Raw genomic sequence first — 26,243 nt, 5'->3', positions numbered from 1 at the left:
CCTATCCAGGTGACTGCCGAGTTCAAGGATGCTTTTGCTCAACATGTTGAACCCAGCAGTCATTTTCTCGGCCAAAAGTTTGATCGAGTTCTGGAAGGCTGCATTCGCATCCAGATGCAAGAACTCGGGCGCTGCCTCCCAGAACCTACAGGTGTTCTAGAGGTGGCGGCAGTGTCAGAGTGGTGGGGTAAAGGGAAAGCTAACTCGTCACCAGCAGCATCATGTGACGAAGTCTAACATGATGCTCCAGCGCTGGTGGATGGGGCTGTGGGACCAGAAGTGAGGGAAGGATCAGATGAAGAGTCAGAGGGGTTGGGACTATCTATGTGGTCCCCGGTGGCAGACTCCTGTCGGATCGCTCCAGAGGGGTCCAACACAGCAGCAGGCTCCCGAGTGCTGCAGACGGTGCTGTCAAAGAAAAGAAAACAAAAAATTAATATATTGACATTGCATAGCCCTGGCTGAAACTCAAAAATAAGGTTAGACATGTAAACATTGTGACTTCATAAATGGGTTGTGGAATATTTACCTTCTGCTCACCATCGTCGGCTGGAGGAACGACAGGGCTCTTGCGTAGTTGTAGTGGCTCCTGCATCCTCCCAATCCACTCGGGGCTTGCATCTCCCTGTTGAACTCCATCTTGAAGCGATCCCTGAGTGACTGCCACCGCTTCATTACCCTTTCACCTGGAAAGTGAAAAAACACATTTTGGTTACAACACATTCCGTCCTACAACCTAAATTCCTGAAATCTGAATACTTACGTGCTTGAGTCTGCTGCCGAGGTTCAAGGTCCTCCCAGTTGTCCACAACTATAAAACATACTTGCTCCCAGAGCCGACAGGTGATGAATTGATCAGCATGGCTGCGGTCAGCCATCTTCCACAGTGGCTCCCGCTCGCGTACCTCTTCGATGAGGCGGTCCACCTCCAGACCCCACTCCTCTCCATCCGAGTCAGGAGCACGCTGTGAAGACTGTTAAAAAATAACCAAAACACAAAAAATTTAACTGAAATCCACATCTAATATAAAAAAAATAATAAGGGTACTTACTGTAGGCTGACCGCAGCGGCGATCGCGACACCGACCCTAGGAGGTGCTGGGAGGACCTTGACGGCGATGGCCAGAATGTGCAGCAGACTAGAAAAAAAACATTTTGTTGGATGTAGGCATATGTTTTGTGTGTACTTTGATGTATGATGATCTATTTTTTATGTGTTGGGTGCACTGTGATGTCTGTAGGGACTGTTTCTGCAAAACGTACACTCTGCCACTCTGGGCATTTCACCACCCACCCGGTTTCCTTCTGGGAGGCCCTCTGCTGCTTCAGCTTCCTGTGAAAACATAATTAGTGCATATAGTGTTAACCAAAAATTTTACCAAGAACAAAAAGAAAAAAAAAATGTTTAATTACCTAAATTCGCCGACGCTGTGAGGGAGGGCTCCCAGAAGAAGACATAATGGCTGTTTTTGGATCTGCAAGTATAAAGACACTTGTTAGCAACAATACAAATTATATGTAAAGCTTTGTGTCCTTTAATACTTACATCAGGAGTTTTGATGCTGGCCTGGTCCTTGCTGGCTGGCCTGGTCTCTGCTAGCTGGCTTGGTCCCTGTTTGCATCTGCAAGTGTAAAGACACTTGTTAGCAACTATACAAATTATATGTAAAGCTTTGTGTCCTTTAATACTTACATCTGGAGTTTGGAGGCTGGCCTGCTCCCTGCTGGCTGGGCCAGGTCCCTGTTTGGATCTGCAAGTATAAAGACACTTGCTAGCAGCTAACTCGTTTGCTAGAATGGAACCCTATGGTGCCGGATCCATCAAATGACGGAATACGGCGACGGATTCCATTTTTTTAACTGAGCATGCTCCGATTTTTTTTGGATCCAATTAGCCGGATCAGCTAGTCAGATCCTTCGAAAAAACGCCATTAGTTTTTCGCAATCTGCGACGGATCCATTTTTTTTCAACATTCAACGGATTGTGACTTATGACAAAAACCTGATGTGTGAAAGCAGCCTTAGAACTGACTCCAGACCTCTTAATTGTCCTGCCTCACAGGAAGTCCATGAGTAGTGACTAGTGTCTCATTGAGTAATGACTAGCGTCACATTGCATTTGGGCCAAATACTTTTTTTTCTCTCTCTCCTATCAGTATTGAACTAATTTGCACATTTTGCAATCTGGTGACAAATCTGACCCAGGTGGTTCAGGATTTTGCCAGGGAGTACCAGAAATTAGAAGTGTCACAGTCTCAGATCCAGGGTCAGTTTTGTAGCATGATGGATGCTACTTAGAATCCTCCCCTGCCGGCAGTAGCTATGACAGCTGTACCTTCTGATGAATAGTTGGGAGAAAGATCAGTTCAGGGTGTTCAGGGATAGCTGTAGGTTATTTTGTATCTTTCAATCCCAGTCTTCAGGGGATGAGTCCCAGTGGGTGAAAATAATCATGTTACTACTGCAAGGGGGGCCTCGATCTTGAGCATTCTCTTTTTTCCACAAGCACCAGAACAGTTTTTGGTTAATGCCATTTTACTGCATTAAGGTTAATTTATGGTGAACCTGACAGGAACCAGGTCTTGGAGGAAAAAATTATAATTCTGACCATCTGCTTGAGTTACTCCTTTTTCTTGATTCGCTACATTCCTGATACTCTAACCTTGGACTGTGGTCTGAGTCTGACAATGCTCTTTTCTTTTCCCTTTGTCTATTATGAGCACCCTTGCTAATGACCCCGGGCGTCTTGACTATCCTGCCTCTCGGCAAGTCTGTAAGTAGTGACAAGCGTCACATTGAGCAGACACTAGTGTCACTGGAGATTGTAAAAATAGTTTTGCAAACCTTGGGTGGTTATCTCAAGACACAACCACTACAAAGGCTTAAATAGCCAGCTGCCACAGCCCCATGGCTGGGGGAAAAGTCTGCCAGATGGAAGTTACCAAAAAAGGATACAAATCTGATCAAAGAATATCAAAGCAATAGTCTTGTTCCAGCAGCACAGCTAATTTTTAAACGTGTTTTTATCCTGTTTTGGTAATTTGAACGCCTTAATTAGAGATTTCTCCATGTGTCACATTCAAACAATAACTCAATAAGTTTTTGATAGCACAAGAAATATGGTGGAACCCATGGCAAACCACGAATGATAAGAGACAAACAATGACAGCAGAGAAATAAGTAATACAAAAAGAACCTGGCACTTAACTTAAGTGTGAACAACTCCGCATTTTTATTGTAGTACAAAAACGTTTCGGTCTGAGAGACCTTCCTCAGTTGCGTACTTAAAGTTAGAGGCAGAAATACTGCTCCTTGGTCACAGTGTGTCATACAGCACCTGTTCCTGTCATAACATACTTCTCACCTGACTGACAAGCGGTGGATTCCGCGTCGTTAACAGAACCCACAGCAAGCTAAGCCACTTACGATCTTCCATTCCTTACCATCAGTCCGGAAGGTTATACTTACCTAAAAGCCACCTAAGAACAGGTGCTGTATGACACACTGTGACCAAGGAGCAGTATTCCCGCCTCTAACTTTAAGTACGCAACTGAGGAAGGTCACTCAGACCGAAACGTTTTTGTACTACAATAAAAATGCGGAGTTGTTCACACTTAAGTTGAGTGCCAGGTTCTTTTTGTATTACACATGGTGTGGGAACCTACCTGTGCACCCTTAAAGTAGTGCTCACGTCTATTTCTTCTTCAGCAGAGAAAAAAGGACTTATTAATTCTCCCATCCTAAGAGAAAAATCATTTGTTTTTATGATTTATTCACATCATTTGATGTCTACAAAGCTCTCTGCAATTCAATAAATTTTCTCCCGGCCAATGATGGCATTGGGTGTAAATTACTGCCGCAATGTGAACTCTCATGTAAGTGAATGATGAAGTGATATTTGATATTGTTTCCTATACACTGTGCAATAAGACTCATCATCATATTCTATGAGATCAGACATAGATGTATCAACTTTTTTATTAGGATGTGTCTTCTCTAAATATCTGCACTGCAGTCCAATCTGTACCTGTGGCAAATTACATACCTATACATTACATAAAAATAAAGACACTACATACAAGTCCTGTACACAGTGTGTAGAATGCAATGTAACTGTAAATACTAAGTGCCACAAAGAATCTGTTCCTTGTGAAGTCAAAATAATTACTTTCCTTTGCGAAGGTCTGTAGAGCCCTGTTGGCTCCTAATAGATTAATAACGACTCATCTGAATAGATTCTGACAGAAGTGATTAGGCAATTGCCTTTAGTCCACATTAATATACTGAGGGAGCATTTTTCCCATCTGTACCAAGTTATAATATCACCTTATCAATTTACAGGAAGAACTGAATAAATGGAAATCTTGTTAAGGTGGGGTAGACAGGGACTTTTAACCACATCAATAGGATTTAAAACAAGAAGAAAGACATTAGTCGTACAGAAAATTTGGAGCTCATTCACACAATAGGGTAACCCTGTTGTGCAACCAATTATTTTTACGGCTTCTAAAAAAAAATCCTGCCATTTATTGTCTATAGCTCCTATGCAGACCTAAGTGTTTCCATGGTTATAGAAAGCAAAAAGAACCTTTATAGTGTAATCTTGCAGTCATTTTACATTACACCTCTTTTGTTTGAGGCTGAAATGTTGTCCTCTGGTGAACACCTCATAAAATTATGGTAAGCCATGCTTAGGATTTGTTGATATAGAGTACGGTATTTTTTTTTTTTTTAAAGTAACCGTCATCTTTTCAATTTTTATTTCATAAATCAGTAGCACACGTGAAAATAAGAAACTTTGTAATATTTCTTGTCAGAGAAATCCATTTCTTTCTCTTCTTGGACTGATCATTCTTTTTACAAATTTTAAATTCCCTGGTAATATCTGTCACCAGTAGTGTTGAGCATTCCGATACCGCAAGTATCGGGTATCGGCATTTTAAAATGCGCGCGTCTCCTGCCTCCCGTGACGTCACGGCTTGTGATTGGTCGCGTCGCCCATGTGACCGCGACGCGACCAATCACAAAGCCGGAACGTAATTTTAAAATACTGAATGCCTAGAAGGACCTGAAAATTACGTCACGGCTTGCTGTGATTGGTCGCGTCGCGGCCACATGGGCGGCACACGACCAATCAGAAGCCGTGACGTCACGGAAGGAAGGAAAAGCGCGCATTTTAAGCAAACAACGTTGCCGGTTCCCTCGGTGAGGTGAGTATAGCAATATTTTTTATTTTAATTCTTTATTTTACACATTAATATGGTTCCCAGGGCCTGAAGGAGAGTTTCCTCTCCTTCAGACTCTGGGAACCATCAGGAATACCGTCCGATACTTGAGTCCCATTGACTTGTATTGGTATCGGGTATCGGTATCGGATTAGATCCGATACTTTGCCGGTATCGGCCGATACTTTCCGATACCGATACTTTCAAGTATCGGACGGTATCGCTCAACACTAGTCACCAGTGAATAGAGACTTTCCTATTACTGAGATAGGAGATGGTTGCTACTAATAAGATTCTATGTGGATGGAAGAGGAAGAGAGGAGCTAGAGGTAAGAACTTCTCCATCCTCCTACCACTTCATCTACATAGAATCTCATCAGTAGCAACCATCATCTCTAGGGTTCATCTGGTTCAGCCGTACTTTAGTCCAAAGTTTGGTTCGAGTACCAGAACCTCATCTGAACTTGACCATTAACCCAAATCCCATAGAATCCAATGGGGACCAGAACTTTGGTGCTATAAATAACTACAATAGTCATAGTAAAAAGCTGTAAAAGGAAACCAAATAAGGATTAGAGCAGGACAATTGCCCTGCAAACAAATCTGCATAGGGAAATTACTTAAAATAACAAAGAATAAAAAAATAATCTTGAACCAGGAGCTGAAGGTCCAAGTGGAGGAAGGTAGCAGTGCCTTTAACTGTACTTGTTAATAAATAAGTAAATGAAAAAAATGACGTGGGTTCACCCCTAGTTTTAATAACCAGCCAAGGGAAAGCAGACAGCTGTGAGCTGGTCTTATTATGCTGGGGAGGGCCCTATATCTGTAGGAAGATGGATCGAGCTAGTGGTCCCTCTTGTAAGTCTGGGCCGGAACTGTGGGGGCTGTCACCATTGTTGCCGGGGAAAGACTTCCTGACTGGAGCAGACCTTGGCAACTGACTGATGGGGCAGATCGGGTATAAAAGGGACTGAGCGCGGGAGAACAGGGCTTTTGGGGGGTACCCAGCATGTGCGACAAGAGAAGGTTGACTCCCTCTCCGCTGACGGACGCTAATTGACAGGGCCGCATGATCCGACTACGGTCCACACTCAGACAGACCTTGTTTCCGAAAGGGACATTTACACACCCTCTGACCCCGAGAGTGCTTACCCGACTGTGCGTCTGACAACCACAGACTTACTGCGCAGTACCGAGCCTGCGGTGCACGCTGAGTACAGGAGTGAGACTGCAGCCTACTCTCCTGGACTGTGCACTTCACCAGCAGTGCTACAAACTTGCTCGCTCCACCTACGGCACCTTTGTGGGATTTTCCACTCTCCACCGTCCAGGAACCAGAGACTGATAAGATAACTTGTCACTTGACCCTCTGCTATTACCCTGTTGCCGTTATCGTTTTTGTGTTGTTTACATGTTGTTTCCCCATTCTCCCTGTGTGGAGAGTAACTGCTGAATTGGTTAATTATAAAGAATCCATTAACTCTTGCTCTGTTTCCTGCCTGTCACTGCAACCCTCGTTCCTGCTAATACATTACATTTGGAGTAGTCGGCAGGATGCAGTCTAACAGCATGGAGGCAGCAGATCAAGCATTTGGGGGTGGCCCCAGATCCAGTATTTTCCTGTGGGCAATGTTGAGAAATTTGCCAAAGTTTATGGGAAATAACACCATGTTTGAGGAGCTAGACTGAATGCATAAGGGGTATGATGAGAATGCACTCCATGACCCCTGCATTGGAAACTGAGGTGGCTATCATGGCATTAGATGGAGAAGCCAGGGACTCAGTTATGTTACGACCCCAGGGAGTGGGACACAAGGTGCTGCAATTTTTGGAAGAGACTCATGGAGCCCCCACAGACGTGGGGGAACTGAGGACACGTCTCTTTAGCCGAATGCAGAGGGAGGGGGAGACTGTGACACAATATATGAACGCATTGCAGGAGTTACATACTGAGATTGTTAGAAAAGATGGTATTGGTATAGGCCCTATGGACATAATGCTGCGAGTCCTTTTGGTGATCGGCTTGCGGGACGCACTGACGAAACAGGCCCTGTGGGAGCGTGTGTGAGTAAACCTTCGTATGACTTTCTCAGAGATAGGAAGTGAAGCGCGCATGCGTGAACAGGAGCAGAAGGTGACAGTCCCGGTGGGGAAGGTCCAGAGCGCGGAGGTGTCCATGAATGCAATCACTGAACCCCAATGGGTGGAAGAATTGAGGAGAGAGCTTCTGAATACTAAGGGAGAATCGACTGATGTCAAAAAGACGGAGGCTACCGCAAATCCACCAGGAGCTAAGGAAAGCCCAGAGTCCCACCGTGATACCTGGATGTTTCGGCAGCCGAGATCCCTCACTTGTTTTAATTGTGGTGAGAATGGACACATAGTGCAGGAGTGTACACACCAGGGAAGGATTTTACCCTGACATCTGTTAACTAGAAGGCTCCGAGCTAGGTGGATGCCACCCGGAGCCAGAACAGGTACGAAGGAGTAGTGGAAGTCCCGCAAATCTAGTGTCAAAGTGCCCTCTGGTTAGGGCTGAAAAAGATGGTCATGCAGTGCGTTGCCTGGTAGACACAGGTGACTACGATGCCAGAGACTTATTTTCGGTGACATTTTCCGGAAGCAGGATGGTCTGAGTGGGGCCCCATGATAAAGTTTATGGCTGCCAATCAATTGCCCCTTCCGGTCGATGGCGTAGCGTGGATGCAGATCTCCATGTGTGGAAAGGACCTGGGTTGAAAGGGTATGGTGCTAACCCAGGGAGTAGTGAATAAAGGACATGCAGTAACCCTGGGAATGAACATTTTAAAGGAATTCAGGAGTCTCCTCATCAAGGAGCCTTCTAATGAGACTCTGAAGCAGTGGAGTATGCATACGCCTCAGAGAACAGAATTCCAACAGTTAGCTTGTGAAGCACAAGTGCAGGAGTCTTGCTGTGAAAAGGGACTATTGGGAAAAGTGATCATTCCCGCCTCATCCAAACTCATTCTACCACCTGGACAAACAGTACTCACCCTGTCTGTCTGAGCTCACGTCCCATTGGAAGGAAGGCTGCCGGAAAGAAGCCGAGGGTGAGTATATTCCTATTAGGTATATACTCACCCTCGGACGCGCCCTGCTTCTTTCTGGCAGCCTTCCTTCTTAAGAATGAGCGCGTGAATGGCCTTAGATGACGTCACGGCTTGTGATTGGTCGCGGCCGCCCATGTGACCGCCACGCGACCAATCACAAGCCGTGACATAATTCTCAGGTCCTAGATTCCTAGAATTACGGCTTGTGATTGGTCGCGTGGCGGTCACATGAGCGGCACGCGACCAATCAGAAGCCGTGACATCATGGAAGGTACTGAACGCGCTCATTTTAAACAAAGCAGGCTGCCGGTTACCAGCGGTGATGTCCAGGCTGCGTTTGAGAGGTGAGTATATCAATATTTTTTATTTTAATTCTTTATTTTACACATTAATATGGTCCCGATACCGATTCCCGATACAACAAAAGTATCGGATCTCGGTATCAGAATTCCGATACGGCAAGTATCGGCCGATACCCGATACTTGCGGTATCGGAATGCTCAACACTAGTTGAGATCCAAATTGAGCCCTCTTTTTCAGAGCAATTTCCCTCGAGATTCCTGGTGGTGCGTTCGTTAGCCATTGTGCGTGAATGGACTGTTCCTGTACACTGTATCAATTTGGAGGACCAGGACATCACAGTAATTACCAAAAGCGAGGTAGCCCGGATTGTGGGCATGCCTGAAGACATAATACCACCTCAAGCTGTGCAGCTGAAGATTCAACAAGGGGATCCCTGGACTGTGACTGTGAACTCCGCCTTGACGCTGGAGACTCAACACATTCTGGATGGGCGACTAAGGGTAAGTGCACACATCGCAGAATTGCCACGGAAATTTTCGCGGCAATTCTGCAACTCCTGCCACAGATATATCGCATGCAGAATTGGCATGCATATTCCTGCTAAAAACTAGCATTTTGCAAGCATAATTAGCTTGCAGAATGCTAGCGTTTTCCAAGCGATCTGTAGCATCGCTTGGAAAACTGATTGACAGGTTGGTCACACTTGTCAAACATAGTGTTTGACAAGTGTGACCAACTTTTTACTATTGATGCTGACTATGCAGCATCAATAGTAAAAGATATAATGTTAAAAATAATTTAAAAACATTTAAAAAATGGTTATTCTCACATTCTGAAGGCAGCCAATCTCCTCAGCGGCTTCTGTTCCTATAGATGCTTTGTGTGCAGGACCTGCGATGATGTCACGGTCACGTGACCGCGACGTTATCGCGGTCACGTGACCGCAACATCATCGCAGGTCCTTCACACAAAGCATCTAATCTATAGGAATGGAAGCGGCCGCATGCACCGCTGAAAGGCGTGAAGACTCCAGGGCCATCAGAAGGTGAGTATATCACTATTTTTTATTTTAATTCTTTTTTTTTAACAATTATATGGTGCCCAGTCCGTGGAGGAGAGTCTCCTCTCCTCCACCCTGGGTACCAACCGCACATGATCTGCTTACTTCCCGCATGGTGGGCATAGCCCCATGCGGGAAGTAAGCAGATCAATGCATTCCTAGGTGTGCGGAATCCACGCGATTCCGCAAATTTAATGAACATGCTCCCGTTTTTTTCTGGAATGTGATTCCGCTCAGGAAAACAACGCAGCATGTGCACGAAAAAAGGCGGATTGCATTCTATTTAATAGGATGCTTAATGTGAGCTTTTTTTCGCGGTTTTATAGCGTTTTTATAGCGAAAAATCTGCTACGTGTGCACACAGCCTTATTCTGGAACAAATGCGGGCTGAGTTGACTGAGCTTACCCAGACACAGGTGCAGCAGATGGAAGCTCTGTTAGGCCGCTATGGGGACGTGTTTGCTCATCATGAAGACAATTTTGGCTGTGCCACGGCCATCAGACACGAGATACCTACTGGAATCATCGCACCCATAAGAGAGCGCTATCGGCAAATTCCACCACGGCTGTATCAAGAGGTGATGAATAGGCTAGGTCAGATGTTACAGAACGGTGTCATCAGAGAGAGTCAGAGTTCATGAGGTGCTCCAATAGTGCCGGTGCGGAAGAAAGACGAGACCCTGCGTTTTTGTGTGGATTACCAGAAACTCAACACCTGTACCATGAGAGATTCATACCCATTGCCCAGGATTGAGGAATCCCTGTCTGCGCTGGGAAAAGCCAAATTTTTTCCACATTAGACCTCACCAGCAGCTATTGGCAAGTTCCTATGCCAGAGCAAGATCAAGCAAAGACCACCTTTATTCTAACTATGGGCCTGTTTGAGTTCAACTGGATGCTGTTCGGCTTAGCCAACACTCCCAGAAATTTTCAACGTCTCATGGAGAGGTGTCTAGGAGATTTGAACTTCGAAGCCACGCTTATCTACTTGGACGACATCATAGTCTATGCTGCTTCATTTGAGGAACATTTGCAATGATTAGAACACGTGTTGAGTCACCTTCAGGGACACAGATTAAAAGTGAAACCTCAAAAATGTCATTTGTTCCGAACACAGATTGAATACTTGGGCCATGTGGTTTCTGCTGAAGGTGTGAAACCATCCAGAGAGAAGATCACTGTGATACAGGATTGGCCCACTCCAGAGACAGTGAAGGATGTCTGGTCATTCCTGGGACTGACCGGGTATTACCGCCGATTTGTGAAGAATGTTGCCCGCCGAGCTAAATCACTACTGGAGCTGCTGGAAGTAGTACCCTCGGATGCAAAGAATTGGAATATTCGTTAGAAGGAACCTCAGGAGGAAGCTTTTGAAGATCTGAAGAAGGCATTGACGGAGGCTCCTGTGTTGGCTTATGAGGACTTTTCTCAACCGTTTATTCTCCACACCGACGGGAGTTTGCTGGGACTTGGGGCTGTGTTGTCACAGGTAGAGGACGGAAAAGAGAGGGTGATCGCTTACCAAGTCGATCCCTTCATGATTCCAAATGTAATCCGGACAATTACAGTTCCTTTAAGTTGGAGCTGCTGGCGTTGGTATGGGCTATAACGGAGAGGTTCGCGGAACACTTGTCCGTGTAATAATTATATGGGTACTGCAGAATCTGATAGCATGGGATAAAGCCAGTCTGAGAACAAAGTTGAAGGAAAAGATGTATTTACTCAAAAACAGAAATGTAAACAGAACTAACAGATATTTCAGCAACTGTAGCGAAGTCCTCAGCTCTATATAGAAAATAGCCAACAGGATAACAAACAAAACATAGTGCAAATATTCCTGCAATTGTAACGAGGTCCTCAGCTCTATATAGAAAATCACAGCAAACGGAGTAGCGGGGCGTGACCGCTAATGTGAACCAGTCCAGCAAGGAAATTATGTGGAAGCAAACAAGACACTTGAACGAGGAAGTCCAATAAGGTTATAGTGCAAATGCACACAGTATTTAAATGATGAAGTCCAGCAACACTTGCTCACACGTGTTCACAGTTCTTGTTAGTAGGAGTCCAATAGTTCACAGATGATGTGTCATGTGAATGAAGTCCTAGAAAAGAGAGGATGAGGGGAGAAAGAGGGAGAGCGCCATCTAAGCGTAGTAGATATTTCTTGGAGAGATAACACAGCTTAAATCTTGCTCACCTGGTGTGGTTGTGCAAAGAGGCACAACACTGGGAAAAGTTTTGTACACAAAGGAAATCCTTCCACTGGTGTGCTGCCCTTCAGCAGTTCCAGAGGCGAGAGGTAGCTGAATGAGGTGAGGCAGACCACCGAGTAGTGAGCAGCAGAAGCAGGGAGTTAACCAGCAAACAGGCAGATGCTCAGGAGCCAGCAGCACAAAATATTCAGGCACAGGTGAACACAAGACCCGGACTTAAATAATCAGGACAGACAGGAAGTTCCATGACAGGGCGAGATCCAAGACTCCATCTTGGATCAGGGCGAACAGACACCAGGAAAGTCCGGAATCCTTACAGTCCCGTTCTGAAGTCCTGGTATGCACTGACAATGATCCGTTGGCCCACCTAGAAAATGCAAAGCTGGGAGCCTTGGAGCAATGATAGATGGCCAGAATGGCAAAGTTTTGGTACAAAATTGCTTACAAAAGGGGAGCGGAGAGCACTCATGCTAATGCCCTGTCCTGGATAAAACATACTAAACCCAAGCGGGAAGGGATGAGGAGCTGGAAGATTAGGAAATCCCCAGATTCCTAGGACCCGCCAGGATGGTTGTGATGACACAGGACCAGGTGCAAGCTCTGACCCAGGAGGGCGTCTTGGGCCGATCTCGGGATGAGTGAGTCCGGTTGCAGCAAGAAGATAGTGAACTTGCCCTGCTGAGACGGTGTGCGACCTCAAATAGACTTCCAAGCTTGACAGAGAGGAACACTCTATCCCCGGAGGGACTGCTAATTCTCAGGCAGTGGGAATGTCTTCAGATGAAGAACGGATTGCTTTACCAGAAAGTGCAACTGCAGACGGTGCTAGGTGTGACCTGGCAAGTTGTAGTTCCAGTAAGGTTATTGTCTGAGATTGCTACCGCAGTACCTGAGAGAGAAACACACTTTGGCCAGGAAAAAGTTTTTCACTGGTTACAGTGGTTCATTTACCATTCTCAGCTGAAGACGGCAGTGGAAGAGGCTTGTAGGACATGCCCGACATGTGAATTAGCTAAACCACCGGAGCAGAGAGCCCCCATACTGTATAGCTCATTATGATGTCCTCCCCCCTGGAACTGTTAATGATAGGCCGGCCCAATGGTCAGGTAGTCTATCAGGGTTATGAACATTGCCTAGTGATGGTAGATCACTTCACAAAATTTGCCGTTGTGACTCCAACAAGCGGGTTCAGACTGCGGAATCCGTCGCACATGCAGTCTGCAGGAACTTCATTCAACTTTATGGATGGAGTTACATTGCATGTACAGGATTGATAAATCCCACACCACACCATATCACCCTCAGGGAAATGGCACCTGTGAGCGGTTCAACCAGAACCAGTTAATTCAAATGTTGAGAATTTTGGAAAGCCCGGTTGCCTGAATATGTATCAGAGTTGGTGTGGATATATAACAACTGAGTACACTGAACTGCGGGGTTTACCCCATCCATATTCCCTCTTATTCGGTTGGGATGGAAAGGGGATCACTGAGTTGGAAATAGATCCAGAGGAGTACTACCTGCGGAAAGGGGGTGTCCTCCTGGGTTTGTGAACATCATCATCGCCTACAGACTTTACATTGGTTGGTACAGACCAGGCTTCGGGAGTTGGAGCATGCTGAGAGAACTCCACCGTGGGCAACAGAACTTCAGGTCGGAGACCGTGTCTTAGTACGAGATTGGCGTCCTCAAGACAAACTGGAAAATCGATGGAAAAGGACCCGTATCGGGTGAAGTGTCAAGTCAGTCCTGAGGGGCCTGTGTATGAGAACCTGAAGGGGGAAGAGAAGAACACTTCTACTGGGACAGTCCACCGGAATATGCTTCGGCCTTGTCTATCGAAAGATCCTGTACAAGTGGAAGAGGTGCCAGAGACCCTCGAGCCAGTTTCCACGTTAGTAGAAGAAGAAGAGGAGGAGGAGAGTGATGACCTAAGACCCAGGGTCCTGAAGAATCTGACCCAGAGAGTATAGGCACATCTTTGACCTTTAAAAAATGATTTGGGGTACTCCTTTTTTTTTAATAAACAGCTATGGCAAAGCAGACAGAGATTGCAGTTCTGAAATATGACAGCACTGGAGGATAATGGCTTCCTGGTCGCTTCACATTTGATTTTTCTCAAATCTTTGGCAGCTATTGTGTGTTTTTATTTCTTAGCACGTTTTTTGTGACCCTGTTAAATATTTGCAACAAAACTTTTGCTGGTCCTGAGATTAAGCTCCAATATATCAGCAATTTCAGGGATGCTGCATCCATCTGTAAAACGTATAACAATCTCTGACTTTTCAAATCAGTTAAACCTCTCTTTTTTGGCTCCTTTTTTCCTGAGGAAAACAAGCTGCATAATAATTCTGCACACCTTGATAAAGGGTGTACTATTGTTAGTCCTCACCCCCCTCATTACACTTATACAGTTTACATGGTCTGCTTCATTCAATAAGCATTAACGTTTATACAGCTTGGAGTTGGACAATCTGCATAAAAATGATGATATGTCAAAATTTTCACCTGCCTAATAATTATACACCCAGTTTATGCCATTCTTAATACAACAAAACCACCACAAGTTCTAATCATATGTCTATGAGACAGTATACTGTAGTGTCAGAATTAATTGGCCACAACTTTGGAATTATCAAATGTAGGGCATAAGTAAAGCCAAGTAAACATTGCGAATCTGCACTTAGCCTACACTGTAGGCCTTACAATAGGAGGTGCTCCTAATGTATATTGTGACGTTGTCAAAAGATCCCTTCATCAGACAAACGCTCAAAGTGTGATTTTTCTGCCTCTGTCTGGTTGGTGCTACATAACATTGGTTTAACTGTATATGACAGTGCTACAGTGGCTTTCTAGGGTAGAAACAGAAGAAAACTCCTGGCAATTGTAGGAAGGGGGAGCCAGGGAGGTAGCCATGGCTGACCGCAATCCCTGTATCACTCCCTGGACCCCCTCCTGCATACGTTCACATCTTTCTGTTGCAGTACCTTGTAGCTGGCTCTCTGCGCCATCTGGACATGCCCGGTACGGGGATGTATTCCTCACAGACGGTTCCGCAATAAAGGAGACACACTGTGGCTTAACTTCATTGTTAACTCTTATACTCAGCACAGCTTGTTCAAATACAGGCACTTCAAGTATCACAGTTGATTTCTTCCTTTTTGTCCCTTCTCTGTCCTTTCCTTCACTATGCTCAGCCCCAGCTAGGACCATGTCTTCCGGTCTTGCAGAATCTGATCCATCCGGAATTCTTGCATCACATGGGGGAGTTCTACACCGCTTCACCCCGGTTCTAAAAACTGCTGCCCAGGCAAAGATCTGCCACATCTTATGTGTACTACCCGTGCTGACCAGTCTTCTCTCTTTGTAGGGACAGATCAGCCGCATCCGAAGCGCCTCCATGCTTTTTCCTCCTAGTGGAACCTTTAGTGTGCTGTTCTATGCTGGGCCCCTTTCTTCAATGTTGGGGGGGACAGTGACTTCTGGCCAGGCAGCCCTGTGTCTTGCACGGGCGCCCAGGCCCTGACTGACTAAAACCAGGAAGCTTAACTATTCTTATTCCCATCATGCCCATCCTACTCTAACTGTTATGATCTGGTGGCCTAGGAGCAGCATGAGACGCATGAGAGGGCTCACCGAACCCTCACCAGAGCCCCCAGGCCGATCAGGACGAGCCAAATGGAAGGCACGAACCAAATCGTCAGCATAAACATCAGAGGCAACAACCCAAGAATTATCCTCCTGGCCATAACCCTTCCACTTGACAAGATACTGAAGCCTCCGCCTTGAAAAACGAGAATCCAAGATCTTCTCAACAACATACTCCAACTCTCCATCAATCAACACCGGGGCAGGAGGATCAACGGAGGGAACGACGGGTACCACATATTTCCGCAACAAAGATCTATGAAAAACATTGTGGATGGAAAAAGAGGCTGGAAGGACCAAACGAAAAGACACTGGATTGATAATCTCAGAAATCCTATAAGGACCAATAAACCGAGGCTTGAACTTAGGGGAAGAAACCTTCATATGAACATGACGGGAAGACAACCAGACCAAATCCCCAACCCGAAGCCGGGAACCCACACGCCGCCGACGGTTAGCAAAACGCTGAGCCTCCTCCTGAGACAACACCAACCTGTCCACAACATGAGCCCAAATTTGCTGCAACCTGTCAACCAGAGAGTCCACCCCAGGACAATCAGAAGGCTCAACCTGCCCTGAAGAAAAATGAGGATGAAACCCAGAATTACAAAAGAAAGGTGAAACCAAGGTAGCAGAACTAGCCCGATTATTAAGGGCGAACTCGGCCAATGGCAAGAAGGCCACCCAATCATTCTGATCGGCAGACACAAAGCATCTCAAATAAGTTTCCAAAGTCTGGTTAGTAGGGTTGAGCGAAACGGGTCGGCCATTTTCAAAAGTCGCCGACTTTTGGCAAAGTCGGGTTTCATGAAACCCGACCCGACCCCTGTGTGGGGTCGGCCATGAGGTCGGCGATCTTCTGAACCTGGTATCGGAATTCCAATACCGAGTTCCGATATGTTTGCGATATCGGAAATCGGTATCGGACTCCACATTTAAGTGTGAAATAAAGAATTAAAATAAAAAATATTGATATACTCACCTCTCCGACGCAGCCTGGACCTTACCGCTGGTAACCGGCAGCCTTCTTTGCTTAAAATGAGCGCGTGAATGGCCTTAGATGACGTCACGGCTTGTGATTAATCGCGGCCGCCCATGTGACCGCCACGCGACCAATCACAAGCCGTGACGTAATTCTCAGGTCCTAAATTCCTAGAATTAGGAATTTAGGACCTGATAATTACGTCACGGCTTGTGATTGGTCGCGTGGCGGTCACATGGGCGGCCGCGACCAATCAGAAGCCGTGACGTCATCTAAGGCCATTCACGCGCGCATTTTAAGCAAAGAAGGCTGCCGTTTCCCTCGGTAAGGTGCAGGCTGCGTCGGAGAGGTGAGTATATCAATATTTTTTATTTTAATTCTTTATTTTACACATTAATATGGATCCCAGGGCCTGAAGGAGAGTTTCCTCTTTTATATAGAAGGAGAGTTTCCTCTTTTTTATCTTTTTTATAGGATCGGCCGATTTCACTCGACCCGACTTTTGAGAAAGTCGGGTTTCGTGAAACCCGACCCGATCCTATAAAAATAAAAGTCGCTCAACCCTACTGGTTAGTTCTCTCGGTTTGGCCATTTGTCTGAGGATGAAATGCGGAAGAAAAAGACAAATCAATGCCCAGCCTAGCACAAAAGGCATGCCAAAACCTGGAAACAAACTGGGAACCTCTATCGGATACAATATTCTCCGGAATGCCATGCAAACGAACCACATGCTGAAAGAACAACGGAACCAACTCAGAAGAGGAAGGCAATTTAGGCAAAGGTACCAAATGAACCATCTTAGAAAACCGGTCACAAACCACCCAGATAACAGACATCCTCTGGGAAACCGGAAGATCCGAAATAAAATCCATAGAAATATGTGTCCAAGGCCTCTCAGGGACCGGCAAAGGCAAAAGCAACCCACTGGCGCGTGAGCAGCAAGGTTTAGCCCACGCACAAGTCCCACAGGACTGCACAAAGGAACGCACATCCCGTGAAAAAGAATGCCACCAAAATGACCTACTAACCAAATCTCTGGTACCAAAAATCCCAGGATGGCCAGCCAACACAGAACAGTGAACCTCAGAAATCACTTTGCTAGTCCATCTATCAGGAACAAACAGTTTCCCCACTGGGCAGCGGTCAGGTTTATCAGCCTGAAATTCCTGAAGAACCCGTCGTAAATCAGGTGAGATGGCAGAAAGAATCACCCCCTCCTTCAGAATGCCGACCGGCTCAAGGACCCCAGGGAAATCAGGCAAAAAACTTCTAGAGAGGGCATCAGCCTTAACATTCTTAGAACCCGGAAGATACGAGACAACAAAATCAAAACGGGAGAAAAACAGGGACCATCGGGCCTGTCTAGGATTCAGCCGTTTGGCAGACTCGAGGTAAATCAGATTCTTATGATCGGTCAAGACCACAATACGGTGCTTAGCCCCCTCAAGCCAATGTCGCCACTCCTCAAATGCCCACTTCATAGCCAACAACTCACGATTACCGACATCATAATTGTGTTCCGCAGGTGAGAACTTCCAGGAGAAGAACTCACACGGTTTCATCACGGAACCATCAGAATTCGTCTGAGACAAAACGGCCCCTGCCCCAATCTCAGAAGCGTCAACCTCAACCTGAAAAGGAAGAGAAACATCCGGCTGACGCAACACAGGGGCAGAAGTAAATCGGCGTCTAAGCTCCTGAAAGGAAGAAACGGCCGCAGAGGACCAATTCGTCACATCAGCGCCTTTCTTCGTCAAATCGGTCAGAGGTTTAACCACACTGGAGAAGTTGGCAATGAAACGGCGATAAAAATTAGCAAAGCCCAAAAATTTCTGAAGGCTCTTCACGGATGTGGGCTGGATCCAATCATGAATGGCCTGAACCTTAACCGGATCCATTTCTATAGATGAGGGAGAAAAAATGAAGCCCAAAAAAGAAACCTTCTGTACTCCAAAGAGGCACTTAGACCCCTTCACAAACAAGGCATTATCACGAAGGATCTGAAATACCATCCTGACTTGTTTCACATGAGACTCCCAATCATCCGAAAAAATCAAAATATCATCCAAATATACAATCATGAATTTATCAAGATAATTCTGAAATATATCATGCATGAAGGACTGAAACACAGATGGAGCATTAGAGTCCGAATGGCATCACAAAATATTCAAAATGGCCCTCGGGCGTATTAAACGCAGTTTTCCATTCGTCGCCCTGCTTAATACGAACAAGATTATATGCCCCTCGAAGGTCAATCTTAGTTAACCAACTAGCCCCCTTAATCCTGGCAAACAAATCAGAGAGCAAAGGCAAAGCGTATTGGAATTTGACCGTGATGTTATTCAAGAGGCGATAATCAATACAGGGTCTCAAGGAGCCATCCTTTTTGGCAACAAAAAAGAAACCTGCTCCCAATGGAGAAGAATATGGCCGAATATGCCCCTTCTCCAAAGACTCCTTAACATAAGTCCGCATGGTGGCATGTTCTGGCACAGACAGGTTGAAAAGTCGGCCCTTAGGGAACTTACAGCCTGGAATCAAGTCAATAGCACAATCACAGTCCCTATGCGGTCGAAGGGAACTGGACTTGGGCTCATCAAAAACATCCTGGAAATCTGAGAAAAACTCAGGAACTTCAGAAGAGGGGGAGGAGGAAATTGACATCAAAGAAACGTCATCATGAACCCCCTGACAACCCCAACTAGTCACAGACATAGATTTCCAATCCAACACCGGATTATGCACCTGTAACCATGGAAACCCCAGCACAATAGCATCATGCAGATTATGCAACACCAGAAAATGACAATCTTCCTGATGGGCTGGCGCCATGCACATGGTTAGCTGTGTCCAAAACTGAGGTTTATTTTTAGCCAATGGTGTAGCATCAATGCCCCTCAAAGGGATAGGACTCTGCAAAGGCTGTAAGGGAAACCCACTACGTCTGGCAAATTCTAAGTCCATTAAATTTAAAGCGGCGCCTGAATCCACAAATGCCATGACAGAAAATGACGATAATGAGCAGATCAGGGTCACAGATAACAGAAATTTAGGTTGTACAGTACTGATGGTAACGGAACTAGCGATTTTCTCAGCACGCTTAGGGCAATCAGAAATAACATGAGCAGAATCGCCGCAGTAAAAACACAACCAATTCTGACGTCTGAATCCTTGTCGTTCAGCTCTATACACAATCCTATCACATTGCATAGGCTCAGGACTCCGCTCGGAAGACAACGCTATAGTGTGCACAACTCTGCGCTCACGCAAGCGCCGATCAATTTGAATGGCCAGAGACATAGAATCACTCAGACCAGCAGGCGTGGGGAACCCCACCATAACATCTTTAACGGATTCAGAAAGACCCTTTCTGAAAATTGCCGCCAAAGCATCCTCATTCCATTTAGTCAACACAGACCATTTTCTAAATTTCTGGCAATATGATTCTGCCGCTTCTTCACCCTGACACAGGGCCAACAAGGTTTTCTCAGCATGATCTACAGAGTTAGGTTCATCATACAATAACCCAAGCGCCTGAAAAAAGGTGTCTACATTAAGCAACGCTGGATTCCCAGGTTCCAGGGCAAATGCCCAATCCTGGGGGTCGCCACGCAACAGAGATATGACAATTTTAACCTGCTGGATGGGATCACCAGAGGAACAGGGCTTCAGAGCAAAAAACAGTTTACAGTTATTTTTAAAGCTCAAAAATTTTGACCTGTCCCCAAAAAACAGATCAGGAGTTGGAATTCTAGGCTCTAAAACCGGAGTCTGAACGATATAATCAGAAATACCCTGTACTCTAGCAGCAAGTTGATCCACACGAGAAGCAAGTCCCTGAACATCCATGTCAGCGCCAAACTCCTGAGCCACCCAGAGGTAAAGAGGGAAAAAAAAACACAACAGAGTACAGAAAAAAAAATGGCTCAGCACTTTCTTTCCTTTCTTCTGAGATGCGGTTAACTCATTGTTGGCCAGTTGTACTGTTATGATCTGGTGGCCTAGGAGCAGCATGAAACGTACTCTGGAGAAGGTGGTATCTGTACTGACCGCGGACCCTGAACTTAACACCGCAACTAGAAGTAGCCGTGGGATGTACCTACTGATCCTAGACACCTCGACACAGCCGGAGGACTAATTAACCCTATAGATAGAAAAGGGAAAACTATCTCGCCTCAGAGAAAATTCCCAAAGGATAGGCAGCCCCCCACAAATATTGACTGTGAGAGGAGAGGAAAAAACATACACAGGCTCAAAACAGGATTTAGCAAAGGAGGCCAATCTAGCTAAAATAGGAAACATAGGACAGTAGAACTATGCGGTCAGTATTAAAATACTAAGAAATATCCACCACAGAAAATACAATAAACTCCACATCTAACTAAAGACATGGAGGGTATATCTGCCTCTCCAGAGATTCCAGCTTAACTACATGAATCCTTACACAGATTAAGCTGGTCTAGAAAAAACATGAAATGCACTGAACTTATCTTGGTGAAAAGACCAGGAAGCAGGAGAGACCATGAAGAGATATGAATCCTCCAGAAACAATGGACAACTGGCACTGACTAAAGGGTGAGGCCAGACTAAATAGCCCAGTCCAGAGTGGAAACACCTGATAACTGCTGTGAAGGACAGACAGCAGCGCTACCACTTATAACCACCGGAGGGAGCCCAAGAACAGAATTCACAACATCTAACTATATACTAAAATGCCCCCTCTAGTGGCAAACTATGGATACTACTCCCCAGGGCCAGGGGACAAAGTTTCCCTATAAACTATATGTGCAAGTGCATAGCAAACAATGGCATTACATAAATATACAGAGCACTATACGGAAGGTATAGCAATGCTCTTGCACACGGTGGTAATACACTTAATGTGTAGCAATGTCACCATGTACGGACTCATTAATTAATAATATACATTGTTTACACTGAAAAGGGGTTGGGGAGGAGAAATGAACAAAAACATATTTACATTCCCTACATTTCCCTCTTTCTTTAAAGATGGTTGTCCTCAACCATGTCAATCTTTAAATATAAAACATTATTTAAACACTATAGAGTACTCAATATAAGTCATGTCCATAATATATTTAAAGGGAGATGGCCCCCTTTCTTTAAATATGGTACTCCTGTACCAGAAAGTATAGGTTCACTGGAGAGTCCTGCTTCTCCAGGAGAATGGGAGTATACTGTATATATAGTTCTTTTTTAGCACCATCTTCCCTTTTCTTGGGAAGGTACTAAGGGCCTCTCCATGCCCTTAAGGACGCAGAACAGTCCTTTAAGTTGAGCTCCTGTGCAAAGGGTACAACAAAAGGGTCCACTCTCCTCTTTTACTTTCACTGGCACACGTCTTGTGCCGCTCTGTTAGACCCACCACAGTCCCATGGATGGACCAAGGGGGACTCTGCAGCCACAGAGCCCGTGGACTGCCATGATGCAGCTGGGGCAGAACATCAGTGGTGGCAAAAGAAGCTCAGAATACCACTGACTCTCGTCTCGGACCCGTAATCTGCTCTGTGCCGTCATCCTCAGTACACAAGGCCACTGCCACCGCATAATAGCCCCAGGGACAGTCCTCCTTGTAGAAAGAGACCAATTACCCCTCATGCAGGGGTCTCCCGAAATTCACAGAGGCAGCGTTGAATTGATGCCATCCTCCCGTTCAGGATGGCCACAGGAGGGATCAGGAGGCTCGGTCACGGGGACAGGGGACCAAAGGACAGTCCGGTCAGGTGAAGTAGAGGTCCACGGCCCTGAACAGCCTTTTGGAGCCAAATGCTGTGTTTTACTCACCGCTGTGGATCTTGGTGGTTCTGCCGCACCTGTTCTGTGAATGGTGGATCCCTCCGCGGACACTGTTGCACACTCCGATTCCCATTACCAAAGTACCGCCCGGGTCTTCACTTCTAGCGCGGGCTCCTCTGAGGCGGTTGTTATTTCCGATCCCTGCTGAGTTAACAGCTTTGATTCCAGATGACGAGGTTCCTCCTCTTGGCACCGTAACGCTGGCTCTGCAAGATGCCTCACATGGGGGAGTCCTACACCGCTTCGCCCCAGTTCCAAGAACTGCCACCCAGGCAAAGATCTGCCACATCTTATGTGTACTACCCATGCTGACCTGTCTTCTCTTTTTATAGGGACAGATTTCTATCAGCCACATCCGCAGCGCTTCTGTGCTACTTCTGGCCAGGCAGCCCTGTGAGCTGCATGGGCGCCCAGGCCCCAACTGACTAAAACCAGGAAGCTTAACTATTCTTATTCCCACCATGCCCCTCCTTCTCTAACTATATACTAGTGCCCCTCTCTAGTGGCCAACTATGGACACTATGCCCCCTAACACTATACTGGGCCAGGGGACAAACTTTCCCTATAAACTACTGTATTTTTCGGCGTATAAGACGACTGGGCATATAAGACGGCCCCCAACTATTCGGGGGTCATCCTATTCAATGGGTGTAGTCTTATGCGGCGAGGGCAGGGAGTGGTCCCAGATGGTTCCCAGGGTCTGGAGGAAAGGAGACTCTCCTTCAGGCCCTGGGATCCATATTCGTGTATAAAAGAATACAAATAAAAAATATGGATATACTTACCTTCCGACGGACCCCGGAGTTCTCCTGGCTCTCCACGATGCATGCCGTGGCTTCCGTTCACAAGGATGCATTGCACGCTGCTAAGGACCTTTGTGTTGTCGCGGTCACGTGACCTTTCTGGATGTGGGGGAAAGAGGAAAATTGACAAGAGATGTTTTTGAAAATTGGGGCAAATGATGTGAAAAACAAACATTCAAAGACCTGAAGGCCAACCTGTAACTGTCTGGGGTCATGGTTTCAACAAGTGGCATATGCAACACACTAAACCAAGCAGAGCTTTATGGGAAAAGGCCAAGGCAGAAATCATTGCTGAAGAAAAGACATAAAAAGGAACAACTGATCTTTGCCAAAAAGTATCTTAACAAACCACAATCCTTTTGGTAAAATGCTCTGTGGACTGATGAAATAGAATAAAATAATATTAATAATGAATAAAATAGAATATTTTTGCAATGCAAAGCAAAAGTTTGTTTACAGATAACACAATGAAGCTTGTAAGGAAAAGAATACCCTACCAACAGTTAAGCATGGTGGAATATCCATAATGCTGCATCTGGTAATGGAGCCTCTGACCGTATCACAGGAATCATGAAATCAGAGAATTATCAAGAAAACTTGGTTTGAGTTGAAGATCATGGGTCCTCCAGCAAGACAATGACCCAAAGCACAAATCCAAAAGTTTAGAGGAATGGCTGACAAAGAAAAAATGGACTATTTTAAAATGGCCCGCAATGAGTTTTGACTTCAATTCCATTGAAAATCTTTGAGGTGACCTGAAATCTGCCATTGGCAAAAATAAACCTACAAACAATTAAGAGCTTGGACAAACTGCAAAGGAAGAGTGGGAGAAAATGCCAGCTGATTAGTGCAAGAAGTTTATTGATGGCTACAAGAAACATTTGGAGGCTGTCATCATATTTTTGAGTAAAATGCAAATTGTTCTTTTAATCTATAAACTTCTGACAACATGTCTCCAAATTTCCAAGCAATACATTTTGTATTTTTTTCAGAAAATGAGAAATTGTAAAAATAAAAAAAAAATCCAGTGCTTTCAGACCTCAAATAATGCAAAGAAAACAAGTTCATAATCATTTAGAAACAACAATGCTAATGTTTAAACTCAGGAAAAGTTCAGAAATCAATATTTTGTGGAATAACCATGATTTTTAATCACAGCTTTCATGCGTCTTAGCATGCTTTCCACCAGTCTTTCACACTGCTTCTGTTGCAAAACTTTAAGCAGTTCTTCTTTGTTTGATGGCTTGTGACTATCCATCATCCTCTTGATTACATTCCAGAGGTTTTCAATGGGGTTCAGGTCTGAAGATTGGGCTGCCCATCACAGGGTTTTGATGTGGTGGTCTCTTAATTTTTGCCAGGGAAGTATATACTGTATATAACTTTGGTACATTTTCATTTATTTCTAAAGATATTGTACAGTCAATGAAAAAAATGAAGGGGTGCTAAAGGCATTGAGCAGGACTGTATACTGTATGAACCTCTCAGCGACCTTGGCAGTAGACAGAGGACCAGACAATGGAGAATAGTGAGCCATTTTCAAAAAGCAGTCTATCATGACCCAAATCAAGGAGCAACCAGAGGTCACATGCAAATCTGTAATAAAGTCATTTGCAGTGTGCTGTAAGGGAGCTGAAGGAAGAGGAAGAAGAAGAAGATGCCCGAACAGGAGATGCTTGGGGGTCTTGTTACAAGCACAGGAAGGGCAGGCAGAAACATACTCCAGAATATTCTTTCTCATCATAGGCCATCAATAATGATGAGAAATTAGTTTGAGTAGTTTTTCCCTGACCGGCATGACAATTCAAATTTGAAGCGTGCTCTCACTGCAGAATTCGCTTCTTATCAGATTCCAGCACTAAAGTTTTCCAGGGAGGAATCCTAGACAAGTTCAGCGGAGCCACAATCACCATCCTGGAGGGTTTAATAATATGCAGGGGTTCTTCCTCTTGGTCAAGAGAATGAAAGATCCTAGAGTGGATATCTGCCTTGACGCTCTTGTCAGCTGGACACATATGAGAGCCGTCCGGGCCAAGAAATGAAGAATAAACTGGCGGTAATAATTGGCAAATCCTAGGAACCACTGTATAGCCTCAATGCCATCTGGACATTGCCAATTGAGAATGGAAGACACCTTCTCATGATACAGAATGCGCTGCTGAAGGCAGCCATTTTCCCGAAGTTCACTGAGGTGCAAAGGAGGGAAAATTACATTTTAAGAAAACCTGGAGCCCATGCAGTCTCATACCAATGAACACCCTCCCCTCCCATCTCGGGACATGCATTATCACCCTACTCTTGCCGCCAACAACACTGCCTCCTGGGACCCTGCTTCACAGCAGCCGCCCCCCCCCCCCCTCCGTTAACATACATTCAGATTATAAGATGCACCCCGGTTTTCCCCCAAAATTTTGAGGAATAAAAGTGCATCTTATAATCCAAAAAATATGGTCCATGATTTAGCTATTAAAGTACTGTGCAATATAGAGGCTTGTGTGTATGCCTTGTGTAAAGAAACCTAAGAAGACGACTAGAAAAACTTGTAATTTCTTAAATGATCTTAATAGGTACATTTTAGGATATGGACACCTTTGGGAGCAATTTTTTTTCTTGACGTATAATGTTGAGGCTTATTTTTATGATTTGTGTAAAGTTACCTGTTTTCGTTGATGTGTCATTTTAGTTATTTGCCATCTTCATTTAGTCTTCCCATTTTATTTATGAGTCTCATCACATTGCTCTTGCTTGTCTAGGGTAGCCAGTAATGCATCAGTAATATAGAACTGCTGTCCCCTTAAACTGTAGAGTCTCAGGTGCTGTTCTAGGTTATCTTTCATGACTCCTGTTTGTGGTTTCTGCCTGTCAGCTCTTACTTGTGTGTGTATCTGTAAATTTCCGAGAGCGGTAGTTGCGACTGAGCTGCTGTCTGGTTGTGCTCTGGCACCTTATAGACAAGGTGAGTTCCAGTGTGCTGTAGTGTGAGGGGTGCACAACATTCACTTCCTCAGGAGCCGCCACACACAATGCATGGGGCACCAAGTTTTTTGTAACAATCCAAATTTTACTAAACAGTCCAAGTTCATAAAGTGGGCACAAGTGGGATATGACACAGCAATTT

The sequence above is a fragment of the Ranitomeya variabilis genome, chromosome 7 (assembly GCF_051348905.1).
Source record: "Ranitomeya variabilis isolate aRanVar5 chromosome 7, aRanVar5.hap1, whole genome shotgun sequence".
Lineage (NCBI taxonomy): Eukaryota > Metazoa > Chordata > Amphibia > Anura > Dendrobatidae > Ranitomeya > Ranitomeya variabilis.
Note: the sequence above shows the minus strand (reverse complement) of the source record.